An 18,667-nucleotide genomic window follows, 5' to 3' on the forward strand; every position below is an offset into this window, starting at 1 on the left:
GTAGAATTACAGTGCCAAAGCACAGAATTTTAAAGCATTAGGCAAGTCATGATTGTTGACATGTAGTGCTTTAAGATTTACATTGTTTCTCAGTTTAATAGTAATGAGGGCAAAGAAGGAATAGTCATTCAGAAGAAATCTGGAAGGGTGAATGGAGATGTCACCTGAACTTGGATTTGGAAGATGGCTAGATCTCTGAAATTGAAGATGGGGGTGGGGAGGGACATCTGAGATAGACCATACAATGACCAAAGTTGCAAGCAAGTGTAAATTGTTTATATAAGGTTTAGCAAACAATCCAGTTTTGCGGGTAGCATAAGTGAAAAGGAATATTAAGATGAGATAAGCCTGGAAAGGTAGGAAAAGTAGGGGAACCACTGCATGATCTCAAATCCTGGATGCATGCAGAAGCTACAATGCTTGAGCAACAAGCGTGTGACTTGACATCCCAAAGCATGAGGGTGGGAGTTGGGAGTTAATGGCTCCCGGGTCCTTTTCTCAGCAGTTCCTTTGGCTTCTGCCCAAGTAATCTGAAGGACAATGGAAAGGTGCCAGGACTCATAAGTCAGAAGTCCTGACTTTAAGAAATATAATGAATAATGCATGAAACTTGCAAAGAGGCAGTTTTCAACAACAAAAATCCCACATTTATTACGCCTACACTGTGGAAGGTACAATGCTAGCCGCTAAGGATAAAAAAGCAAAAACTAGATCTGTTCTGTCCACAAAGCTTACATTTTACTGAGTGGTAGGAGAAAATAGGGACGTGTACATATTTACCTATGTTAGGATAGATAGATAATAGATAACGAGATAATGTAAGGAAGGACAAAGGGTCTAAGAAGCTTTCTGGACAAATTGGCTAAACCTTGAAGGAAGATAAGTATTGAGAGGCAGAGATGAGGAATTAATTCACTCCAGGCAAAGGGGAATAGTTATTGTCTAGATTGTCTAGATTGTCGAATGAATATCCACTGAGAATGTTGTCTTTTATACTAAATACAATCAGAAACCATTGAAAATTTTTAATTAGGGGCTTGCTGTGGACAGATATGTTCCTTTAAATTATTTTAGTAGCTGTTTTGAGGACAGTGTGAGGGACTGGAAGCAAGAAGACCAGTAAACAATAATCACATTTTTTTCTATGTGCAGACTATGCAAGATCCCTAGGGATTCACATGCAAATGTTTCCTGACCATATGGAGCTGACACTTTACAGGGAAAGATGCCACATATACAGGGAACAATAAAAAGGCTAGAGGTGATCACTGCTGGAATTAGTACTTGTGAGTACAATGAAAAAGAGAATGGCTCTAGAGCTGGGCTTGTAGGAACCTCAGGATTCTAAGAGGCTGACTAAGGAGAGAGAAGACAATATTCCAGAAATAGGTATAGTCTATGCTAAGGAACAAAGACAGGAACAATTGTGGGGGTAGAAACCAGTAGGCCATTTGACTGAAGCTTAGAATGCATGTTGAAGAGTAAAGGGAAAGAAATCTGTAGAGTGACCAGAAGAATTTTGTCAAGGGCTTTAAATATCAAACTCAAGTTTCCTGCTGCCATGGAACAGACCCAACTCTTTTACATCCTTATGTGATGGGATTGGAATCACCCCATTTTAGCTCTGATACTTTAACTAGGTAAGAACTTTCTGATGGAATCAAAGGATCAGAACTGAGCTGTGAACAATGCCTGTATATCTTCTGCAATCAGTCAAAGCCATTATGTCAGGGACTAAGTCAACCAGAAATAATAGGAATAGAAATAAAAAAGAAATAAATGGAAAATACCATTTCAGAATTGGAGAGAAATTGTGAAGGTCTGAATTTGAGAGAATACAAGCTCGGCATTTTCAAGCACACCTAAAAGGAACAAAGGGACCTTAAGATTAGATTAGATAAAACATTTAATAAGCACTTACTAATGCCAAGCATCCAGATAAATATTAGGAATAAAAATGCAAGCAAAGAGAAAGATGGCTCCTTCACTCAAAGAGCTTATATTTTAATGGACATAACACATAAAAGAGAGTTGAAAATGGAGAGGGTGCTAAGTGCCAGGTAGAAAAGTAGTCTAGAGAATTGGGAACTAAAAATGAGCATGACTAGCAGGAGTATTTTCTCAAATGGAGGTTCTGAGGAATATCTCACCTATCAGAGAGCCAAGAAGCCCCTGGGGATAAAGATACCTCCTGCATGAGAAGGCTACTGGGGCAGAGTTGGAATGTAGTAAGAACTGACCAGAGAAGAAATATGCAGATGTCATTGGCTTTCTAGGCATCCCAGAGAAGAGAATCCAGGTCAGCTTTTTTCCCCATGTTCTCTTGCTGATGCCTGTTTGGCCATAGATAAGATAATCTAATCTGTTGTTCTGTTACCTAAATATTTCCACTAAATTGAATTTTGCCTCAGTCAATAAGAAATCAGAGGTTAATTGGAGATGGATATAAATGTAAAGTTAGAGAGCCCAACCTCCACTGAGATGTTAAGAATTTTCCTAATTGGGAGTTCAGAGTGATTTGAACTAAATTCAGAACTTTTCATCTAAAATAAATACTTTAAAGGTGAAAGAGAGGAAAGCCAGGCCCTTAAGGGCCACTGTATATATATGTATAGCCTCCTGGACTTCTATTATTTATTTTTATCTTTTGTGATTGTTTCATCTTTGGTTGAGAATTCACTTCCTACTCATAGATAGAAGCTATATATAATCTGCTTCTTTCTAATCTATTCTGATACAGTTTTTTAATATTTTTGAAATTTATATTTGTGTATGACTTAAGATGTTTGTATAAAACTAATTCTATCAGACTGATCTAAGTTTTCCCAAATAAACAATTTTTCCCTAGGTAATTTATGTTTGTTAGTTTATTGAACTAGGTTATTGAGTTCAATTATTTCTGATTTTCCCTTGTCCTGTTCCAAGTGAATTTGATGACTACTCAAATGAATGTGATCTCATTGACTTGGAACATGAGATAAAGACTGAAATTCTTCAATGCTTTCCCATCCCATGTGATGTTTGTTCATGTGTCCTCAAAAATTTGACATAGACACCCACATTTCTCATTAAATATTGGCATTTGTTGCTATAGGAAGCTTTGACATTTATAATTTCTGGAAAGCAGTCTAGTTTGCTGTCCTCCTTTTTAATTCTAAGCTCAAGTATATAGTATATCCCTGATTAATATACTTTTAGGCAAGTTCTGTAGAGTATCCCTTGAGATACATGTTGAAATCTAGACAATAAACATTCTTCCTCCATTTTTTCTTTCTTGTATGGATGAACAGATCATACTACTGTAAGTGATCATAGATCTCTTCCATATAGCTTAACAATGGCTCAGGCAACCAATATCTCACCTATAAACAGGAAGATCTGAATGACCTCTTAATTCATAGATAATCCCCTTCCTGACCTGAACATTGCATTGGATCTACCCCTATCACTGTGGTGAGCATATTTTTAGTGAGTATACCTCTCCTTATTTATGTCTTACCTAATTTCTTTTTCAATCAGAGGACCGTTGAACAGGTTTATTTCTGTTGTTAAATCTGACAGAGAGAATTTTAAGTGATTTTGATACATGGATGGGATACAGCTTTTAAAAAGAACCTATGAAATGACATTTTGTTCTATAGTGAAATGATTTTTCATAATTAATAGTAAACACAATACAACTTTATATTTTTATATCATTTAGTCATTGGTAAGATGGCAAAGATGTGGTCCATTGTTGGATATCATTTTCTGAAGTCTGACCATTTTGCATTAATACTTTCATTGAAGAAGTCCTCAATTTGTGTGGAGGACCCAGACTTACCAATCATTTCCCTCCCCCACAGAGATTCTGTATAGATGAGAAAGTAGACATATAGCTTGATCATTGTGGATGCTTTCTTATTCAATCCTTTTGGGCATCAGTTAATTCTGAAGTTTTAGGTTCCCCCCCCCCCCCACAACTTTGATATCTTCGTCCTCCTGTAGGAAGCATCTGGGTAGCAAGCACACATTGGATAGAGCAATTCAGAAAGATCTGAATTAAAATCTAATAACACCCAATTTATAGAGCAGTTGTGAGTATCAAATGAGATATTTTTAAGTGCTTAGCTTAGTGCCTGGCATAGAGTAAGTACTTAATAAATGCATGTTTTCTTCCTTCCTTCTTTTAGATATTTTATAAGTTGTCTACTCCATGTCCTCAAAATTGCATCAAAATGTTTGTGGCAGCCATTTTTGTAGAGGCAAGAAACTGGAAACTGAATGGATGCCCATCAGTTGGGGAATGGCTGAATAAGTTGTGGTATATGAATGTTATGGGATATTGTTGTTCTGTAAGAAATGACCAGCAGGATGATTTCAGAGAGGCCTAGAGACTTACATGAACTGATGTTAAGTGAAGTGGACAGAACTAGGAGATCATTGTACACAACAATAACAAGATTATACAATGATCAATTCTGATGGACAATCAACAGATGATTCAAACCAGTTCCACTTGTTCAATGAGAGAGAACTGTGGGAACTGAGTGTGGCTCACAACGTATTCTTTTTATTCTTTTTGTTGTCGTTTCCTTGCATTTTCTTTTCTTATTCATTTTTTCACCTTTTTGATCCAATTTTTCTTATGCAGTAAGATAATTGTATAAATATATTTACATATGTTGGATTTAACATGTATTTTAACATGTTTAACATATATTGGATTACTTGCCATCTAGGGAAGGGTTGGGGGGAAGGAGGGGAAAATTTGGAACAGAGGGTTTTGTAAGGGTCAATGTTGAAAAATTATCCGTCCATATGTTTTGAAAATAAAAAGCTTTAATTAAAAAAAAAAAGAAATTGCATTGTATCCAAAAATGGATCTCCTATGTGTATACTTAACCCAATATGGTTGGTTTTCCTGTTTTTATTCTCTTTAATGCCATTTCTACTTCATCTGAAAACACCTCAGGGATTGATAATAGAGTCTGAGTGTACTGGTTCCAAATTTTTTGATGGAGAAGTTAGAAGTTTATTACAATTTTTGCTAATCTCTTCCATTTTTATTGTTTGTTGTTCTTTTTCTCCTTCTTTGAGTGCTTCAATAGTAATTATGCTTAGTTGGATATTTTGCCAAATTTTCTTGACAGATTTTTGCCTTCCAATATTTCTCTCTACTTTATCAGATAATATAGTTCCTAATTGTCCATCATCCTTCTATAAAAGGTATCATCTTATTTGATGACAACAACCCTATGAGGTAGTCCAATAGCTACTAATTACCTTAGGCAGGAATTGAACTCAGGTCTTCTTGATTCCAAATCTGCCTCACTATCCACAACATCACCTACCTTCCTATGTTCTAAACTGATGTTGCCTTTGGCAGCCTTCTCTCTGTATTTGGTCAGTAATTCAAATGTTTTCTGAGAAAGGCATTTTCTGGACAATTTTCATTTCCTTGTTATAGCAATTAATTTATATTGATTTAATGAAATTATAGTTGGTATACATGTCATTTCTGTTGTCCATTTCCCATTTTCTAATTCTGGCAGATAATTTAAATAAATCAGAGTTAAAAACTTTTTAACTATATACTATACATTTTCCTCATTATTATTCTTTTCAAAATTATTACAAATTCTGGTCAAGGGTCTGACTGTAAGTCATAGAGAGCTAACAGAGATAACTCATATGTGCACAACTCTTTTTCTTTTGTGTTAAAATGTAATCATTTTCATTCTATGTGATGTTTAGTGCTCACTATGTCCAGTACTTATCAAGTCTATTTTTATAAAAACTTTTTATTTTTAAATACAAACATAGTTTTCAACATTCACCCTTGCAAAACCTTGTGTTCCAAATTTTTCTCCCTTCCTCCCTTCTGCTCTCTCTCCTATAGAGCAAGTGATCCAAATTAGCTTAAACACGCACAATTTTTCTAAGTTTATTTCCATACTTATCATGCTGCACAAGAAAAACCAGATCAAAAAGGAAAAAAATGGGAAAGGAAAAAATAAGCAAGCAAGCAACAACAAAAGTGAAAATACTATGTTGTGATCCACATTTGATCCCCATAGTCCTCTCTCTGGATGCAGAGAGCTCTCTCCATCACAGGTCTAACCAATTGTATTTTTGTAATGTTCAAGATACATAGAGGTATGGGGGTTCTGTATAATTTACAATTCATGTCATTGACCTCTCTCTCTGTCTCTTTTTTAACTTAACCATCCTTTCTAATATATTTCTCCCCAACTTTTCATTGAAGGCACCAAGTATCAGAGTTTATATTGGTTTGATTTGGAGAGTCTTAATGAAGTTTTTCATAGAATTTCTTATCTACTTAGTCCTCAGCAACTACTCTACCAACTTCTTTCTTTGCCGTCTCTTATTCAAGGAATATCTATAAGTCATCTTCCATTTACCTGCAACTTTCTTAGGTTTTCATTTATAGCAGGAAAATTAAACTCCTCTAGTAATATGTCTACTTAATGGTCACTGAATTAGGATCTCAGAGTATCTGAGATTAACAGTCTAATTAAAGTTTACTGCTGATCTAAAAGTTGTGTAATTTTTAGCCCCATTTCTCCCAATCCTACCACTTTGCCACTGTTGATGTAGAAGCAGAAAGGGGACCTCACAGCACTGAGGTCTATTATTTATTTTCTCCAGTTATACAAGTTGCCATGGTCAAAAAGGTTTCATGACCACGAGCTTAGCCTACTGATGATGTGCCTCTCCTCAGTTAGCTAAGCTGATGTTCAAAAAAGAGAATTCTCTGCCAGAGCTCATGTTCCTCTGCTATAGCATTTTAGAACCTGGGGTCATTTCCATGCCAGAGTGAGGCAATGGAATCACACTTTTATGGAGACTTTAAATAATTTGATGATTATTGATTTATATAATATAATTTGAGGTCTCTCCTTTATTCCTACCTTTATTTTCATTATTTCCTTCAATTTTTTAGAACTTTTGTGGCTCCAGATGAATTTCATTTATTTTGTGTTGTTCTTTAAAATGAACCTTTGACAATTTGATTAGCATAGCAATAAATCTGTACCTGAATTTCAGTAATATTGTCACTTTTTATATATTTGCTCAGTCCATCTGAAACCCAACTGAATTTCCCTTTAGTTATTTAAATTGTTTTTTATTTCTTTAAAGAGTATTTGTAATTGTATCTCTATGGATATTGAGTGTGTCCCGATATTTTCTTCAGTTTGTGTTTATTTGAATGGGTTTCCCTTTCTATTATTTTCTCCTGAATTTTATTCTTTGTATATAGAAATGCTATTGATTTTTGTAAACTAATTTCATAGGCTGCAATTTTAGCGAAGCCATTAATTGGTCATTTAAAAAACATACATTTTATTAGCTTCCCAAGCCTGTCCTTATTCAGCATGCAGAAAGCAAACCTTCCAGGAGAGGAAGATAATGGGATTCAGAGCACTAGGAAATTTGAAGGGATAGAAGTGAAATTTGAAATATTCAGGAAATATGAAGGTCCAGAATGGCAGCTACTGGCCTCATAGAGTATGTCCATTTGAATGCTGGTAGGGAGATAGGGGAGGTTCTATCCAGCCAGAAGGTAGATTCCTAACTTTTCCTCCTGGAGGCTCAAGTTTTCCTGGGGGCTCTTCATTATGCTGCTTCTGGAATCTCTCCTAGTCTAATGCTAGGGTTTCACTGTTCTTCCTTGAGTTTCCTGGTTTCTAGTGGAGCTCCAGGTGGCTAATTTTTTTTTTCCTCTTCTTCCTAGGGAGTTCAAGAAATCCTTAGATCCTGATAATGCAGCTATTGCCACCAGCTGATCTGAGAATGCCGTTTAAGACACTGATAGGAAATCTAATATCCTGTAGACCCTTTTCAAGCTAGATAGTCTTCCTCCAGCCAAAGGAGATTATGTGTGAAAAATCCTGTCAAAAGCCTAGCCAAAGTATTTCTTTCCTTCCCAGGTGATCCTCCTCATGCATGGACTGAGAAGCCCCATTTCCAATTTTTGGATTTCTTCTATAAACTATTCCAAACTGGTTCTATCATAGATTCAAACTTAGCATATTTCAAACATGACAACTACAAAACCTCTATATTTCTTCTCCAAAGTATTCTTCTAAGTCATCCTATTTCTGTTGAGGCACAGGAATTCCAACAATCACTCAGGTTCAAAATCTGAGTCATTCAACATTCTTCATTTTCCCTCAATAAATAAGTGAACCAGAATTTAATGGTTCAAGCTAGACAATGGAGATACAAAGACAAAAGGGTTCTTGCCCCAAAGCAGTCTGTATTCAGTAAGTGATCAAAATATATTCATATTAAGGCATACAGAATTTTTTTTTGGGAGGGGGAAGGTGGGGAAGACAGCATCTATGGCAGAAGCAAAAAGCTTCTTCATTCAGAGTGACATTCCCAAACTTACTCCCTGCCAAAGCTTTTTTGAGCCTTTTCTCATTAAGTTTCCTATATTTTTTCCTCAGGGGAAAGGATTTTGCCTCTTGCTGAGAAAAGTTAAGCTATTAACAATAAGTTCCCTCTTATATATTCTCCTCATCTCACAATCTCTTGTCATCATTATCAGTTTTTTTTTTCCATTTCCTTTTTTTTTTAAACGATAAGCTGGCCCTTTTCTTTGCAAAACCAAACCCATTCTAGATAGAGAGAGAGATGGTGCAAAGAGTCTAAATGTGAAAGGATTAATGATTAACAAGGCTGCAAAGATAACCTGGAATCAGATTGTAAAGGGCTTTTAATTCCAAACAAGGGATTTTATATTTTATCCAACAAGTAATAGGGAACTCCTGGAGTTTGTTGAAAAGGGAATGGCATGGTCAGATTCACACTTTAGAAATGACAGCCATGGATTGAAGTTATTAGTTATTTGAAGCATGGAGATCTATAAGATAACTTCTGGGAGGCTGCTACAATAGCCCAGGAGAAAGGATATTTGGGTTCACATTGGGGGGGTAACTCTATGAATCAAAAGAAGGGGATAACCTTGGTAAAGTCAACAAGATTTAGCAACTGATTTTCACTCAGAAAATGAAGGTCATTTCTTGAGAGCTCTTTTTTCTCCCTGTCTTATTTCACAATTCCCTCACAACATCCCTCATTCTCTTCTCCTTTCCCCAGCCTGTGATAGTGAAGTGGCCCTCTTCTTTTTTTTTTTTTCCAGAGATTTTTTTCTTTCTTTTTTTTTTTAATAACTTTTTATTGATAGAACGCATGCCAGGGTAATTTTTTACAACATTATCCCTTGCACTCACTTCTGTTCCAATTTTTCCCCTCCCTCCCTCCACCCCTTCCCCCAGATGGCAAGCAGTCCTATACATGTTAAATAGGTTACAGTATATCCTAGATACAATATATGTGTGCAGAACCGAACAGTTTTCTTGTTGCACAGGGAGAATTGAATTCAGAAGGTATAAATAACCCGGGAAGGAAAACAAAAATGCAAGCAGTTTATATTCATTTCCCATTGTTCTTTCTCTGGGTGTAGCTGCTTCTGTCCATCTTTGATCAATTAAGGCTCTCTTTATGGAAGAGATGAAGTGGCCCTCTTCTTGCCAAGACAAAGTCCTTTTCATGTAACCTTAATGCCATCCCATATTTTCTAGAAAATTGAAACCCTTCAGACTCTTATCCTGCTAGCTCCTCTCCTACTTTCTTCAAACAATCCCAATTCTCTCCTTCCTTTGCTTAAAATCTCTCAATGGACCCTACTATTTCCTAATATCATCATATGATCCCCCTCCTCCCTTTCTCAGACAGACTCTTAGGGGAAAAAGTGTCTACATTCACTGTCATTGATTCTTACTTCACTCTCTCCTCAATCCTCTGTAATCTGGCTTCCAACCCCACCACTTGACTGAAACTGCTCTCTTAAAGGTTACCAGTGATCTTTTAAATTGCCAGATCCGATGGTCTTTTTTCATTGCCTTTTCTACCTTTTGGCTGCCTTCCATGCTGTTGACCATGTTCTCCTCCTTGATATGAGTATCCTTCAACATTTTGTTCTCTCTTGGGTCTCCTTACCTAATTGATCACTGGTTCTTGGACTCCTTTACTGGATCATTTTCCACATCGTGTTCCCCAAAGTGCTGTCCTTAATCTTCTCTCTTTACACTCTTTCACTTGGTGACATCATCAGCTTCCATGGAGTTAGCATCTTTATGCAGATGACTTCTAGATCTATAAAACCAGCCCTAGCATCTCCCCAGTTCCCTCATGGATATTTCAAACTGAACATATCCAAAAGAGAACTTAATTCTTTCTCCCCAAATCTACTCTTCTGAATCTCTCCCTTTGTAATTCATCATCAACCTCCCCAAGACCTAAACTGGACGACTGTGAAGTTATCCTCCACTTCTCTTTCCCTCACCCCACATGCTCAATTAGTTGTTAAATTTTACCATTTCTACTTCCACAGCAATTCTTGTACCTGTCCCTTTCTCCCTGCTCACACACAGCTATCATTTTACTTTGAGCCCTCATCCCCTCTCAATTTATTTCAATGGTCTCCTATTTAGTCTCTTTTCCTCAAGTATCTTCACTTCATTCTTCATTGCTGCCAAAGAGATTTTCCTGAAGTGCTTATTCACAACATCACTCACCTACTCAATAAACCTTGAGGATGCTATTACCTTTAGAATCATATACAAATTCCAGTTGGCTTTTAAAGCCCTTCACAATCTAGTTCCAGCCTATTTTTCCAGCCTTTTTCTTTTTATATTGCTCTCTTCCTGCATCTATTGGTGTCCTACCTAACTATCATCCATCTCTTTACCTTTGCAGACCCTCTGTTTGGTGTGCTTTTTCTCCTCACCTCTACCTCACAGAATCCCTCTCTTCCTCAAAAGGTAGCTCAAGCATCCATCATCTCCTATGGGAAGCCTTTGCTAATTGGTATAACTTCTAGGGTCTTCTATTTCAAGTTACATTGTATTTGCTTTATATTTACTATGTTAATATTTATTTTATTCTTACATGTGTACTTATCTCCCTTTTTACAATGTAATTGCATTATTGGTAAATATTTTCATTCTTGTCAATTAAGTGTTTTATTTATTGTGTTTTTTCCATTTAAAAAATTCTGTTGTGAGGGTAGTGTCAAAACTACTCTATCCCATTTTAGCTTGATAAAGAACAATACTTAACTAAGAACATGTCTCAGTTCATCAAGACACTTTAGACAAGGTATCTTTGAATGCCATTGGATGAAATCTGTTCAATTGGCCATGGTATTTCATTGAGTTCTCTGCGTTCTGCATAAAAACATCATGTTAGCTGGTTAGTATCTGGGAGAATTCACCAGAAATTGGGGCATGTCCCTTTCTAGCAAGTCCTTGAGAAAGAACTGCCTGGAAGGAAAGGAAAAGTTCATCGTTTCAGCTACTGAGTAGTTCCCCTCCCTTCTGATTCAGACCAGAGAATGATCTGGATCTGATGGGTCCAGAGGATGTGGCCGTTCTGATCTTTCTATAAGCATCTTGAATAGGGTCCCCAAATCACTGATGGGTGTTTTGATGCATGGAGAGTCAAGGACAAATTGGACATAGATTCATCCATTATACTTTAGGGCATCTTCTTGTGCAGCCCACAGATGGAAATAAAGGGCTTTGAAGGAAATAAAGGAACTTGAAGATGTGAGTTATCTCCCTTTACCAAGTATACCTTCTAAGCTGGAACTCACTTTCCCTATATTCTCCCAGGCAGCTAGGTGACATGTTGGATTGGCCTAGAGTCAGGAAAACCTAGATTCAGCTCTTGCCTCCAGTAATTCCTAGGTGTGAGACTCTGGACAATTAATTTACCTTTATCAGATTCAGTAAAACAGAGATAATGATAGCATCTGCCACATGAGGCTGTTGTGGCAATCAACAGAAATAACTTATAAAGCACTTTGAAAACAAAAAACTAAGTGAACACTAGCTTTAAAACTTTAGTAAATACCTCTTTCTACAAAGCTGCTTAAGGAGAGCTAACTAAATTAATTCCTAATTGATACTCTTTAGAAGGAGGTTTGAAGGGTTGAGGAAGCAAACCAATAAATTATCCTAGAAACCTGAGGGACCTGAAGTCTGGGGACCTGACTCATCAGTAGGAATGGGAGATGGGGTAAGGATTTTCAGAGATTACATATAAACTTAACCAAAATCAACTACACAAGCGTTTCTATATACTCAGTAGGTTTGTCCATCAACTTGCCCATCTCTATTATATACAGCTTGCTTCTTTTTAAAAAGTCTAAAGTAAATTTATCAGGTGTCTTTCAAAGCTGTCTTGCCTTTCTGTAATTCCTTCTCTCCTTTTCTATAGTAAAATTTCCTTTTCTTTTTAGCAACACTATCTTGCTCTCCCCATCTCCATTCTCACCCCCTTCTGAATTTCTCTATTTGTAAGACACCATCAACCTCCACAAGATCTAAACTGGACAACCTCCTCTTCTCTTTCCCTCACCCCATATGCTCAATTAGTTGTTAAATTTTACCATTTCTATTTCCACAGCAATTCTTGTACCTGTCCCCTTCTCCCTGCTCACACACAGCTACCATTTTACTTTGAGCCCTCATCCCCTCTCAATTTATTTCAGTGGTCTCCTATTTAGTCTCATTTCCTCAAGTATCTTCATTTCATTCTCCACTGCTGCCAAAGTAATTTTCCTTAAGTGAAGAAGAAGAAAAGTGCGACTTTTGTAAGAAATATATGTAGTCAAGAAAAACAAATTCCCACATTCACTATCTGGAAATGTGTAATTCCTATTGAAACTTAAATCTTGGTCACTTCTTGGTCAGGATGTAGGTAGCATTCTTCATTATTGGCCCTCTGGAATTGTGGTTGGTGACTGTAGTGATCAGATTTCTTAATTTAAAGTTGTTTTACAGCATTATTTTTTATAACCTGTCCTAATTCTGCTCATTTCACTATGTATCAATTTACACAAGTTCTCTTAGAATCTCCTTGTCATAATTTCTTATAGTGCAATAATGTTCTGTTACATTTACATGCCATAATTTGTTCAGCCATCCCCCAAATGACAGGTAACCACTTAGCTAAAAGTGTTGCTATTACTATTTTTATACATGTAACGCCTTTTCCTCTTTCTTTGAACTTTTTGGGAATAGGCCTAGTCAATAAACAAAAATAATTTATTAAATGCTATGTGTCAGGCATTATGCTTAGAGCTGAGGGTACGAAGTAAGGCAAAAGTCAGTCTCTGCCCTCAGGGAGCTTAAAATATAATGGGAGAAATGACAAGCAAATAAGTATGTACAAACAGGATAAATACATGATAAATTGGAAATAAAGAGGGAAAGCACTAGAATTTAAATAATAGCCTTTTATTTTCAAAACACATGATAGTTTTTAGCATTCATCCTTGCAAAATCTTGTGTTCCAAATTTTTCTTCCTCCTTTCCACTCCTTCCTCTAGACAGCAAATAATCCAATATAGGTTAAACATAGCACTAGAATTATTAAAAAGCTTTTGGAAAGGTTTCCTGTGAGAGGTGAGATTTTAATTGGAACTTAAAACAAGCAAAGGAAGCCAGTAGAGAGTAATGAGTTTAAAAAGCATTCCAGGCAGAGAAAATGTCCAAAGCCTAATCAAGTATCTTGTTTGTGGACCAGCCAGAAGGCCAGTGTTGCTGGACAAAGAGTATGTGGTGGGAATGATGCAAGGTATGAGAAACTAGGAAAAGTAGTAGGATGGTTATGAAAGGCTTTGAATGCCAAAGAATTTTTTTATTTGATCTTGGAGATGATTGAGAGACACTGAAATTTATTGAGTTGGGGAGATAAGGTGAGATGGTCTGATCTGTGGATGTAGGAACATCCGTTTGATGGTTGAAAGGAGGGTGGGCTAGAATGGGAAGAGATTTGAGGCAAGCAGAATAGAAAAGGTGTCTTTTCCATGGCAGTCTCATAGTCGGGACAGTGAGAAGTCGTTAAGGTAGGAAAATCACCACTGTTTTCTCTCCTCTCTTAGTTTTGTCAGTTTTTCCATATCAGCTGTTGTTTTTTTCTTAATGATCTGGTGTGTCAAAATGTTGTGTTTTTCTTCTTTAAAATAATAGTTCTCTCTGGGAGAAAGCAGGTTTCTTGGGGAAGTTTTCTGGAGGCAGCCTTAGTTTTGGTCACCTAAAATGCATCCAGCTGGTAAAAATGCAAACTTTATTTTTTCCTTCCAAAACAGCCCGGTTAGTTGAGGGCTCTCTGCTTGGTTCCAAGAGCTCTTGCAGATTGTCCTTTGCTTCTGTCTCTGCTTTCTTCAGCCTCCAACCAGCCAAGTGGAAAATGGAATGAATCTCTCTTGCCTCGGACAGAGGGCTTGTGGGCTTCCTCCCAGAGTGCTCCTTTCCGACCCAGTCAATGTTCCGAAGTAACTCTCTCTAACACGAAGTAACTCTTTTCCGAGAGAGGGCTTCTGGCTGAATTCACTTGACAGTCCCCTCTCAATCTAATTCAGCTGAACTCTCTTGACAGGGCCTCTGTCTGCTTTTTATATCTGAGAGTGGGATTGTGGGTTTTCTCCCATAGTGCTGCTCTCTGGCCCTAAGAGCTTCAAGGGAGGTGTGAATTCGGATATCTCATACTAAACCCTGAAATCTCCCAAACGTGTTAACTCCAATGAGTAAAGGTGTGAACACAAGCATTGTATCAATTAGTTCTACTTAGTACCTTGTTTCAGATTCTGGCCCAAAACAGCTCCTTGTAAGATCAGATCAATGATACTGAACCTTGCTAAATTAGATAATTATTGTCTCTATGAACTCTAATGATTTAACAATTTGTAAAGATTCCAACAATCTGGTCCCCATGCCCTTATTCCTGCCAGTTGCATTCAATATGAAAATTGTGTTAACTTAACAGAAATGTCTCTGGGTCAAAGGCAATGCTGTTGAGGGACTTTTAGCCATCATTCTAAACAGCTTTCCAAAATGTCTAGACCAGAGGTAGCAAGCATATTGTTGAGAGATTGAGGAGAGCAATTGGCAACAAATGACACCAACTGTTGGGGTTGGGGAGAAATTCACATGTGAAGAATTCTTAATGACTTTCTTCTTTGCTAAAAGGTAGGTTTATTTACAAGAAGAGATTATGGACAAAATGAAAAGGTAAAATAGGCACCAAGAGTGGCAAATATGAAACAGATTTGGGATAGCATCATAGTTAGCAAGGAAAGCGTTTTTACCAATAAAGGAAAAGAAGTTTCCCAGTGAAATTCCCAAGTAATAAGGAAAAAGGGAATATGCCATTGACTGGCAGGCTAAATCCAGACCAATTTAGCACCTTAAAAGATCTGGTTATCTGTAAGAAGGAGAAAGACACCATGAGGCAAGGGGGAAGGAAGGGATAAGGAGAAAGACACTGAGACAGATTGCTGAGGTGGGATAACCCAAAAGGGTTTCAGCAAAGAAGGCATAGGCCATGGGCAGATTTATAGGGGAAATTTAGACTTGCAGGGGTTGACATAACTTGGCTTCCTGATTGGATATGGTAAAGTGGGCTTACCTAAAACTTTCACAGGGGGTGGGACTTTAAAGTTGAGCTGATCCCCATCGGTGCCCTTCCATGCTTGGCTCCTGGAGTTATCTTATCAGTACTTCAAGCTTTCTCTGCCAGCCCTACCTAGTGACCCAGGACCTCAACACTGTAAATCTAGAAGCACTAAATAAATGCAAACTATTAGTATTAGTTGTATTACTATCATATCTATGTTTTCATGGATAGATTCCCAAATATTTTAAACATTCTGTACTAATATACAATGGAAATTCTATTTATAGAAATGGTTTATATGGATTTATGAAATTATGGCTTCAATTTATTACTAGTAATAGCTAACATTTATATAGTATCTATTATATGGCAGTTAAGTGACTTGATAAGGATCATAAAGCTATTATATGTCTGAAGCCAAATTTGAACTCAAGGGAAATTATTTAATTTCACTCTGCCTCAGTTTCTGCATCTACAAAATGGGAACTATAACATCAAACTTACAGGTTACCGCAAGGACTAAACAAAACAATAGGTAAAACAATTGGCAAACCTTATAATACTTTGTTAATGTTAGCTACTGTTATTAAAATTGTTAAACTGTCACCATCTAATTCTCTTTACAATTTGATTAAGTTTTCTTTTAAGTATGTAAATGCTATGCCATTCAGTCAGCATATACACATATATCTTTACATATAGATTTTGGTTTGTTATCTGTGAGGCATTTAAGCTAAAAGTTTTTAGGAATCCATGATTTAAAAAAAGCCCTTGATAACTGCATTTTAATATAATTTGTTTCCTTTTAAAATTCTATGTGTTTTACTTTATGAATTTAATATCATAATGCTGAGAAGAGATTCATAGCTTTCAGAAGAATCACCCTCCCCATCTCTTTTTCTCTTATCTGTTTTTCTTGTTGCCTTGACTAACACTCCAACTACCCCAATTTCAGTTCACCTGATGTATGATACATGATTCTCTGTATTTGTTTCTGCAGAGCTTAGCATAGTGCCTGGCACATAGTAGACACTTAAGAATTACTGATTGATGAAAGAAAATCAGGGATTATAAAAGACACAGTTGATAAGATAAAGCATTTCAGAAATACGGAATAAGCCGATCAGAGGAAGGGATGGGAGACATATACTGTTGTTTGGGAAGAACAGAATAAGGATAGTATGACTAGACTGGAATACATGAAGTAGATTAACGTATAATACTTTTGGAAAGGTAGATTAGAACAAGATTGGGAAGAGCTTTAAATGTTAAATAAAGGAGTTCATATATGATTCCTGTTGTTTGTCTTTCATTCTGGAAGAGGTTCATGAGTTGTAAGTAAACTGTATTTAAATGAGGGAGGGCTGCCTCACTTTCTCCTCCAGAGCCATCTATTATAACACAAGTGATTGCTTTTTACAATCACTCGAGTCAATCAGGACCCAAACAAAAATCAATTAGAGCTTGGCGTGGGACCTATTGTTGGCCAGTGAAAGAGTTTAAGTAGTTTGGTTTAAGGCTAGGTCCTTAAGAAATCTAGTTCTGCTTGTTTAAGCTCAGCACCAGTTTGTGTAAATCTTTCTAGGCCTTTCTAAAATTAGCTTGTGCATTATTTTTTTTTAATATAAAACAATAAGATTCCATTACTTTCTGATGGGTCTCTATTCATTTTCCAATTCTTTACCACCACAAAAAGAGCTGCTACAAACTTCTCAGCAGTTCAGGTAATCCCAATAAACTTTGGATAGAAAATTGCCATCTACATTCAGCCAGAAAAAAACAAATCCAGCTGTTTGCAATTTTACTCTTTATATGGGTCTTCCTTCTCTGCAAATAAAAAAGTACTCTGGAAGAAAAAAATTTGGTTTGTAAGCTCCAAGGGGAGTTATATGATCAAATTTTCTGGCTTCAGGAAAATCAGTTTTAGCAGCAGTGAGAGAATATACTGAAGGAGGGACCCCTTAGGAGGATGCTAAAATAATCTAGTGTTTTGGGACTTGAGCCTTAAGCTTAGGTATATAGACCCGGAAGTCATCTACAGAGAGATGATAACTAAACCTGTGGAAGCTGAGGAGGTTACCAAATGATTGGGGATCACAATAGTTAGGGAACATGATATGAATGATGATCCAATGAAGGAAACTAAGAATTAGTGGTCAGTCAGGTAAGAGAACCAAGAAAGAATGTCAGAAAAGCTAAAAGTCATGAGAAGGTATCAAGGAGAAGAAGATGATCATGAATGTCAAATGCAGGAGATAGGTAGAGAAGGGTAAGGATTGAAAAAAAGACCATCAGAACTGACAGTGAAAAGATTACTGGTGACATTGGAGTATTGAAGTCAGTCTCAGTAGTAAGAGGCAGTGAAAGTAGACAGCTTGTGATAGTATATCTCCAGGGAATAGTAGCATCTATTGAAAGTTTTTAGGCTTGGGAGAGAATTAGACTTCAAGGTAGTCGGGGAGAAGCTAATAGAAAGGGAATAAAGATGAGCGTGGGACAGGAATGATTGAGATTGTAATATACTGGAATTGATGAGAAAGGATCTTGTGGGATCAAGGCCACATGCCCTTGGCCTTGCTCTCTCTCACAGACTAGGGGAAAAGGGGGAGAGAATGAAGGATGATGTCAGGGGATTGTGAAATGAGAAAACAGCTCTCAGTGAATGGCTTTCATTTTCTAATCACTTATCTAATCAGCTGCTAATTCTTTGCGGTATCATCCCTTTCTCTTTACTCACCTGGTCACACTCCCTAATTTGGACCTTAATTCCCCTTCTCTTGGACTGTAAGAGCCTCCAGTGCCTTAATTGTCCCCATCCCTCCAATCCATTCTCCACATGGCTGCCATTCTCAAAGTGTGGGTCTGACCATGCTTTTCCCTACTAGATAAACTCCAGGGGTTGCCTATTACTTGTGGGATCCAACTCCTTCGTTTAGAATTTAAAACCATTTACAACCTGGTTCCAAATTATCTTTCCAACCTCATTAAACATTTTTTTTCCTTGCTGAGGTAATTGGGGTTGTAACTTGCCCAGGGTCAACCTCACACTAAGACCCTTTGCACTAGCTCTCTCCCTATCCCTATCTGGAAATTAGTCCCTTCTTCAGTGTCACGGGCCACATTCCATATATACATGTGCCAGTGCGTGCATATTTGTGTAAGTATATTCCACAAGCAAGTACAGATGGGC

This window comes from Antechinus flavipes, chromosome 1 (assembly GCF_016432865.1).
Source record: "Antechinus flavipes isolate AdamAnt ecotype Samford, QLD, Australia chromosome 1, AdamAnt_v2, whole genome shotgun sequence".
Taxonomy (NCBI): domain Eukaryota; kingdom Metazoa; phylum Chordata; class Mammalia; order Dasyuromorphia; family Dasyuridae; genus Antechinus; species Antechinus flavipes.